This window comes from Bombina bombina, chromosome 2 (genome assembly GCF_027579735.1).
Source record: "Bombina bombina isolate aBomBom1 chromosome 2, aBomBom1.pri, whole genome shotgun sequence".
Taxonomy (NCBI): domain Eukaryota; kingdom Metazoa; phylum Chordata; class Amphibia; order Anura; family Bombinatoridae; genus Bombina; species Bombina bombina.
The window spans coordinates 240,073,545-240,083,414 of record NC_069500.1 but is presented as its reverse complement, the minus strand read 5'-3'; the positions used below and the strand labels follow the sequence as shown (position 1 = coordinate 240,083,414).

At 36.8% G+C, this 9,870-nt stretch overlaps 1 long non-coding RNA gene across 1 annotated transcript; it reads right to left on the bottom strand.

The window, feature by feature from the left end:
* Window positions 1-4,311: 4,311 nt before the first annotated feature.
* Window positions 4,312-5,398, bottom strand: LOC128647742 (uncharacterized). The gene is made up of 3 exons (XR_008400400.1): window positions 5,195-5,398; window positions 4,513-4,812; window positions 4,312-4,422 (listed from the first exon to the last, which is right to left on the bottom strand). It is a non-coding gene; the product is annotated as an uncharacterized LOC128647742 (long non-coding RNA).
* Window positions 5,399-9,870: the final 4,472 nt, after the last annotated feature.

Sequence of the window (9,870 nt, the reverse complement as noted above, 5' to 3'; positions counted from 1 at the left end):
ATTTTACTTTTTTTTATTTATAAATTTTGCCCATCTTTTTTTTTTTACATCCCATATTTTTTTTTTCATTTGACTATATAGCCATCCCTTTCTTCATTTGCATCCCTTATTATTTTTCTTTAATTTTGTTATAATCCTTTTTTTTTTAAATTTAGCCCATCCCTTTTTTCATTTACATCCCTTTGTTTATTTTCACTCTCACATTTTTTTATTCTAGATAGGTTAGGTAGTTAGTTTTGGGGATATTTAATTTAGGGTTTAGCTAGGTGAATTAGTGTAGTTAAGTAAGCTAGGGACTTTAGTGTTAGTTTCGAGTTAGGGAGGAAGGAGAAAGGGAAGGGGGTGGTTAGGGGGAGGGCAGTGTAGAGGGTCGATAGAGGGAGGGGGGAAGTAGGGAGTAGTATGGTCAGGACTAGGGGCCGAGGTTTGGGTGGAGGATTTTTCCTTCCTCAAACCATGGCAGAGGAGGGAAGAAGAGAGGGTGGAAGAGGAGTGGAGGTCGGAGGAGTGAGGAGGAGTCAGCCTCAACTAGGCACCCAAAGAAAAGGGAGAGTGGGGCAGACTGTGGCAAGTGGGAGTGGAGCTGGTGGTAGTCTGAGGGAGAGAGGGCTGGTCCCCAGTCACAGGAGGGAGAGTCTGTGTCTGCTGGCCCTTCAGGTGTGAAGGGCAGGCTTAGAGAGGAGAGGTACTCAGAGGAGGAGAAGGAGGCTCTTGTTGAGGCCTACTTGGAGAAGGCACGTCAGCTTGAGAACCCTAACCTGAAGGCGAGTTTCAGGAACAAGTTGTGGGAGGAGATTCGAGTGGCAGTCAGCTGCTTAGGACACAATCGTTCTATTGCCAGCATCAAACACAGGTATCACGACTGCAGGAGGGAAACCAAGGCGAAGCTGGCACAGCAGGTGAAATATTTACGTGGGACAGGTGGTGGTCCCAGTAAGAAGATTCACCTGAAGTCATGGGAGGAGATGCTATCTAATGTCATCTATGGTGAAGCTGTCCTTAGATGCCAAGGGACAATGGACACATTAGTGTATTAAATATCATATGTAATAAATGTTTTATTTCTAACAAATATATGTTAACATCATATACATAGGCTTTGTTTTTTTTAAATATCAATGTAATCATACACATGTGCAATACAGAATGTTCATATTTTACATATGTTTAGTAATCAATTGTGTTCAAGCATCAGTGGAAAACATACCTAGGTCGGTTGAGGACAAGTAATGTTTTACATGGTGCAAAGTCTGATTGGCACATTAACTTAAAGTGATATTAACCCCAATGTTTTTATTTCATGATTTAGATAGAGCAGCAACTTTCTAATGTACTATTACTATCAATATTTATTTGTTCTCTTGGTATCTTTATTTGAAAAAGTAGGAATGTAAGCTAAGGAGACTTTGCATTTTTGGTTCAGAACCCTGGCTAGCGCTTGTGATTGGTGGCTACATTTAGCCACCCAATAAGCAACAGCAACCCAGGTTATGAAACAAAAATTGGTCGGCTCTTAAGCTTTACATTCTTGCTTTTCAAATAAAGATACCAAGAGAAGGAAGAAAATATGATAATTGGAGTAAATTAGAAAGTTGCCTAAAATTGCATGCTCTGTCTGAACCATGAAAGTTTAATTTTTAATTTACTGCCCCTTTAAGTGCATCTTAACATAGTTGTAGTGGATATATTCATCATGATTTCTGGACTGGCTATCTTCTCAAAGAAGCAAGGGTATAGATTTTAATTCTATCTTTATCATATATATGGACTATGTGTAATACAAACAGTCGCTTGGAGGCACAATCTTTAAATATACACCTATGGTTAAATATGTTAAAGTTTTTATCGAAATTATATATATATATATATATATATATATATATATATATATATATATATATATATATATAATTTTCAAATGTTATATGTTTCATCAGATTAATTAATTATAACAATTTATTTTTCAGAATCGGAACATGACTATGAGTCCTCAACAAGACCGGAGGCCAGTTATGTTCCGGAATTCAGTGAGGAGAATGTTATTGAAGCTGGATACTCCTATCTAAGTCTACTTGAAAGGGATGAGCAATAGCCACTGGCCTATAAGGTTGAAAATCTTCCTGCCCCATCCCCATATTCATCTGGGAGGACATATCATCAGATGCATCCTCCACCACCATAGCATTATCAGATGCATCCTTCACCACCACAGCATCAGCAGATGCATCCTCCACCACCACAGCATCTGTACTATATGCCACCTCAACAGCAGATCCAGCACCCTCCCATGGCACAACAAATGTCGCCGCCACCACAACAATCACTACCACCACCCACAAATGTCTGTCCTAAATTGGATATTGAGCCACCCACACAGTCCCCAAGACTGAGTGATGACAACCCCACACAGAGCAAGGAATATGTGCCGGAGACACCTATGGAGCCACAAGTCCCCCCCATTGAATCCAATATTCCTGCACAGTCCCAGCAGGATGCTCTACTGAGGCTCATTCACAGGGAGCTTAGGCTGACTAGGTTCCAGCAGCAGCATGATTTCAGGAGGCTACAGAGCCAGATGGACATACATAATGCCTCACTCGTCCGCCTGGCAGAGGCAGTGGAGAGGCTTGCAGATAGGCCGCAAACTTCCTCCTCACTCACATCCTCAATTATCTCCCTGCAGGACACTGAATAACATATTTTAGCCTCCCAGTCAGCTGGTGTGTGTCGCACAAGACGCCACACTTCAAACCCAAGTACCTCTCCTCCAAAGGCCAAATCCTGCCACAGGCATTAATAAATATTTTTTTAATTATTTCCAGATATATAATATCTAATTTTTTGTATTAAGCACTTTTTAAAGTGCGATTTCCATCTCATAAATATGCATATATTTTTCTAATCCAAATTAGAAAATATATTTCCAAATTGTTTTAATAGCTGTTTATTTTGAAAACATTAACAGCTTTATATATTTTTATTTCACATGATGTAAATTAATATGCAGGTGTACATTGTTAATAAATGTATGTGTACTTCCATCGAGAATGTTATGCCATTTAAGAATACTTGAGGATACGTGTCTGAAATTAATACAGTATATGCTATCTAACATTAGTCAACGTGGCATGTGTAAATGTTATGATTAATATTCCACAAGCATATGTTGTTTGCTCCTTCAGATGAAGCTAATAAGGGTTGTCCAGTTGTAGAAGAGTTGAAAAGTAAATACTCCTTCCTGTTGATATGGCCAAATACCTTGCATTCATGCTTATAGTCATGTGTGGAATGTAATATCTGAAACCTATACCTATCATGACTAATGCACTCCTTTTTGTCAAGAATATTATAACATATTTAGACTGATTAGAGAAATGCATCTCTATGATATTTAAGCACTGATGTATGCACAACATATATGTGATTGCCATGATATAGAGGTGATCAATACATTTTAATTGACATCATTTGAACAGACACAGACTCTCCCTGGGACCAATGCACTATGCACTTTAAAATTGTTTCAAGAACTCCATGTTAAAGATAATACTTCATATCTCTTGAAGTATTTAATATTTAGTACTTATGTATTTTAGTTAATAGTCTAAATATTGCAAATATATTCTCTGCTTTAGCAGAAATGATATTACATATATTCTATAAATATTATTACTATTCCACATTATACTTTAATGTATCATCGTTTTGTATTGAATAAATATGTTCAATGATTTTCACATTGAAAATTACATTTGAATTAAGGTAAATCTGTAATAATAAAACTCATATTCATGATAAACAACTTATTTCCTTTGACTTATTTTTCTATATTATCTTCTATCAGGTAACCATGCCATTCAAGTGTGCAATCTCAGGGGATTGTATGTACTGATAATGTATGTTTATTTTAAGGATTATATTATATCTGTATTTGTCTCTTTGAAATGAGCGTCTGACATATTTCTTAAAGGGATAGTCTAATCAAAATTAAACTCATGAATCAGAGCATGCAGTATTTATATAATTAAATATGTACTCCTATAATCTATTTTACTTCATTATCATCTGTAATTTAGTAAAACAGGAATGTTAGCTTATGAATCTACCCATTTTGATTCTGCACATGGGGAGCGCTTGATGATTGTTGTCTAAATTTAGGCAACAATCAGCAACTGCACCACAGGTGCTGAACATTAAAAGGAATGGCTCCTAAACTTAAATACATGATTGAAATAAGAAACATAACAAAATTAAATTGATTATGAGTACATATGTAAGTGGATTGGAATTGAAACATTCACCATGACTATATTTGAGTAAAGTACACATTTATTTAGGGAAAATGTGGTAAATATAGGGATGAGGTGAGAGGAAGGGGAGTGGTATTACATTTCTGAGAATCTTTAACTGACAATCTTCAATCTGTAAAACATTAAAAGAAACAAAATGTATATTATTAAAAAACATAATAATAAATAACTAAAAGGTCTCATTACAATACTACAAGAATACCTGAAAAGAAATCTCGAATAGTTGTAGTTCTCTCCAAATTGCCATTGAGTGGTTGGGGATGATTAATTACATCAGGCTCAAAGATTTCACCTGGGGGCTGTGGTGGTGGAAGTAAATCGTTCAACACCCCATGCTCCTGTGCCATGTTATGTAGACCGCAACATGCCACTATGATTTTTATTGCTTTTTCAGGACTGTATTGGAGATCCCCCTGATCTGTCCAGGCAGCGAAAGCGCATTTTTAGAACACCGAACAGTCTTTCTATTATAGCACGTGTTTTGATATGTGCTTCATTATATCTGTATTAAAACAACAAGAAATGCGATTATAATATATAATGTGAAGACAAATCAAATACTAATGAACAAACTACATTCCTGGTTTGATCTTATAAATCTTTAAACCTTTTTACATATATAAATATATTTATATTCAAGCAGAGAGATTTATAAATGCTTCACTGATAAGATGATTTGGATTTTGACTGTCCCTTTAAAGGCACTCAGTACAACATTGTTATGTCTGTGATAGAGTGATATACACACACTAACACACACACACACACACACACAAGATAATCAAGCAACACATGTATGTGCACAAACACAGATTATAGTGAGCATGTTGCAAAGCACAATCAATATTTCTGACATACAAAAACAGAAAATAAATATATTTTACCTTAATTCAGCAGGCCCAACAACCTGGTTCTCCTCTGGGTGATGTGGGAAAAAAAAAAAAAAATTCTGCAATTATAATAAAGTCCATCAAGAACTTGTGAAAGATGCTTAGAAAAAGTGGACTTATGCACCTCAGTTAAAATGCCCCCTGCCACCTGAAAGGATCCATAATCCAAAAAATAAAATGCCCCTAGTAGTTTGGTAATTCCAGGGACAGTCCTGCTTGAATAGCCCTGGCTTTCCAGCCTGTCTTGCAACAGGGCATATAACTGATATATTTTCTCCCTGGTGAGCCTGAAACTTTCAACCACCTGCTGCTCATTCAGGGTTTCTATATCCAGCCTCACTCTGGGGATGTCAGGCCTACGCTGTCTAACTTCAGCATTGTCAGCTTCTCTCTCACCCTGCATTTTGAAATATCTGTTCTGAGGTTAGGCTAGGTGTGGTGTTTTTTTATAGCTGTGTGTTGCTTGTTAACATATGTGAAACTGGTGATTGCGATAAATAACATGGGGGGGGGGGGGGCTTATCTTCAAATCATCTAATCCTTAATTTAATGAACAGTTTGAAAGTATATACTTACTTTAAACATATATCTAGTTACATATCGGAAATTCAAAGACACTGAATGTAACTATTATATTTTTCTATTTAAATATATCAGCCTTTATCATAACAATTAAAAGTAATTATTGAAATTATATGATTTATATAGGTCAAATATATTTATACAATTATCATACATATATACATGTAGGTGAAGATTATTATTAGATATAATTATATTTCTATATGTATTAAGAATATGTATAGCATCCCTGTGCAAAAGTTTCATTTTGAATAGGTAGATATATGCTTGCACATACGTATTGATATTTCTATGAAAACATGGGTGCAAATATTCCTATACATAGGACCAATACATGTAGCATATATAATGTTATTTGTACATTGAAACACTCATAAATGTTTTTGTGATTTGCAATTTCAATGAGAAACAGGCTTTAAAAAGTTCTTTCCCCCCCCCCCCCTTTACACCTAGTAGAGCTGGGTGTGATATATCTCAATGTATCAACAGCCTCCGACAGTTTATTTATTAACGGTTAGCGCTTTCATTGGAAACCTGGTATAATTTATCAATTAATGGCTTCTATTACTTTCCATGGGACGCGAAGATCTTATCGGCAGCCGAAGTCTGGCAGTTTGCGAGTGCACGCAAACCTAATTACGGCTCAATGGAAGCAAGCCCTAAATCAGCTATTTCAAAAGCCAAAATAGGGGTAAAGGAGCTACTTGTAAACAATTGAATACACTCCAGCAAGTAAAATGAATGTTTTGGGTGAACTGCCCCTTTAAGAAACAAACATGGTTTGCACTTAATATCTGCTTTGCATTACCAGGCATCTAAGTATGGGGGTAATATTATTTATAATCAACCTCTCCCTCTGCAAGCACAAAATGGGTTCATACTTTAGAAAGGTCTCTTGTAAACTATCGTCTGAAACTACCCAATTAACAAAAATCTGCTATTGTGTCTTATGTTGCATCAGAAAAGCAACATTTTTCAATTTAAGCTCAATGGTTAAAGGGATAATAAAATCTAATTTTTTCATGATTCAGATAGAGCATGCCATTTTAAGCAACTTTCTAATTTACTCCTATTATCAATTTTTCTTTCTTCTCTTGCTATCTTTATTTGAAAAAGCAGGAATATAAGCTAAGGAGTTGGCCCATTTTTGGTTCAGCAGCCTGGATAGTGCTTGCTGATTGATGGCTACATTTAGCCACCAATCAGCAAGCACAAGCCAGGTGCTGAACTAAAAATGGGATGTCTTGTAAGCTTACATTCTTGCTTTTAAAATAAACGCCTAGATTTAGAGTTTTGTCGGTAAAGACCCGCGTAGCTAACGCTGCTTTTTTTCCCAACACACCCTTAAGACAACGCTGGCATTTAGAGTTGTCTGAGGGGCTGCGTTAGGCTCAAAAAAGGGTGCGTTGAGCCGAATGTACCGCCACTTCAACCCTCAATACCAGCGTTGCTTACAGTAGCGGTAAGCTGGCAAAACATGCTCGTGCACGATTCCCCCATAGGAAACAATGGGGCAATTTTGGATGAAAAAAACCTAACACCTGCAAAAAAGCAGCGTTAAGCTCCCAACGCAGCCCCATTGTTTCCTATGGGGAAACACTTTCTAAGTCTGCACCTAACACCCTAACATGAACCCCAAGTCTAAACACCCCTAACCTTACACTTATTAACCCCTAATCTGCCTCCCCCGCTATCGCTGACACTTGCATTATATTATTATCCCCTAATCTGCCAACCGCACATCTCCGCCACCTACATTATCCCTATGAACCCCTAATCTGCTGCCCCTAACATCGCCAACACCTATATTATATTTATTAACCCCTAATCTGCCCCCCCAATGTCGCCGCTACCTAACTACACTTATTAACCCCTAATCTGCCGACCAGACCTCGCCGCCACTATAATAAATGTATTAACCTCTAAACCGCTGCACTAAACCGCTGCACTGCCACCTCGCAAACCCTATAATAAATAGTATTAACCCCTAATCTGCCCCCCCCAACGTCGCCGCCACCTAACTTCAAGTATTAACCCCTAATCTGCCGACCGGACCTCGTCGCTACTCTAATAAATGTATTAACCCCTAAAGCTAAGTCTAACCCTAACACCACCCTAAATTAAATATAATTTTAATCTAACAAAATAAATTAACTCTTATTAACTAAAGTATTCCTATTTAAAACTAAATTCTTACCTGTAAAATAAACCCTAATATAGCTACAATATAACGAATAATTAAATTGTAGCTATTTTAAGATTTATATTTATTTTACAGGCAACTTTGTATTTATTTTAACTAGGTACAATAGCTATTAAATAGTTAATAACTATTTAATAGCTACCTAGTTAAAATAATACCTGTAAAATAAATCCTAACCTATGTTACAATTAAACTTAACACTACACTATCAATAAATTAATTAAATAAATTACCTACAATTACATACAATTAAATAAACTAAACTAAATTACAACCCCCCCCACTAAATTACAAAAAATAAAAAAAGATTACAAGAATATTAGGTTAATTATACCCCCTAATAAAATGAAAAAGCCCCCCAAAATAATAAAAGTCCCTACCCTATTCTAAATTAAAAAGTAACCAGCTCTTTTACCAGCCCTTAAAAGGACTTTTTGCGGGGCATGCCCCTAAGTAATCAGCTCTTTTGCCTGTAAAAAAAATACAACCCCCCAACATTAAAACCCACCACCCACATACCCCTACTCTAACCCAAACCCCCCTTAAATAAACCTAACACTACCCCCCCTGAAGATCTCCCTACCTTGAGTCGTCTTCACCCAGCCGGGCACCGATGGACCAAAAGAGGACATCCGCAGCGGCATCTTCTATCTTCATCCATCCGGAGTGGAGCCATCTTCTTCCAGCCGATGCGGATCCATCCTCTTCAACCGACGCCTACTCGCCGAATGAAGGTTCCTTTAAATGACGTCATCCAAGATGGCATCCCTCGAATTCCGATTGGCTGATAGGATTCTATCAGCCAATCGGAATTAAGGTAGGAAAAATCTGATTGGCTGATTAAATCAGCCAATCAGATTCAAGTTCAATCTGATTGGCTGATCCAATCAGCAAATCAGATTGAGCTTGCATTCTATTGGCTGTTCCGATCAGCTCAATCTGATTGGCTGATTGGATCAGCCAATCAGATTTTTCCTACCTTAATTCCGATTGGCTGATAGAATCCTATCAGCCAATCGGAATTCGAGGGACGCCATCTTGGATGACGTAATTTAAAGGAACCTTCATTCGCGAGTAGGCGTCGGTTGAAGAGGATGGGTCCGCGTCGGCTGGAAGAAGATATCTGCCGGTCCGGATGTCCTCTTCTGCCCGGATAGGATGAAGACTTCTGCCGCTCTGAATGTCCTCTTTTGGTCCATCGGTGCCTGGCTGGGTGAAGACGACTCAAGGTAGGGAGATCTTCAGGGGGGTAATGTTAGGTTTATTTAAGGGGGGTTTGGGTTAGAGTCGGGGTATGTGGGTGGTGGGTTTTAATGTTGGGGGGGTTGTATATTTCTTTACAGTCAAAAGAGCTGATTACTTAGGGGCATGCCCCGCAAAAAGCACTTTTAAGGGCTGGTAAAATAGATGGTTACTTTTGAATTTAGAATAGGGTAGGGACTTTTATTATTATTTTTTTTTTTATTATTTTATTAGGGGGCTTAGAGTAGGTGTAATTAGCCTAATATTTTTGTAATCTTTTTTTTATTTTTTGTAATTTAGTGTATTTTTTTTTAAATTTAGTTTAGTTTATTTAATTGTATGTAATTGTAGGTAATTTATTTAATTAATTTATTGATAGAGTAGTGTTAGGTTTAATTGTAACTTAGGTTAGGATTTATTTTACAGGTAATTTTGTAATTATTTTAACTAGGTAGCTATTAAATAGTTATTAACTAATTATTCGTTATATTGTAGCTATATTAGGGTTTATTTTACAGGTAAGTATTTAGTTTTAAATAGGAATACTTTAGTTAATAAGAGTTAATTTATTTTGTTAGATTAAAATTATATTTAATTTAGGGGGGTGTTAGGGTTAGGGTTAAACTTAGCTTTAGGGGTTAAT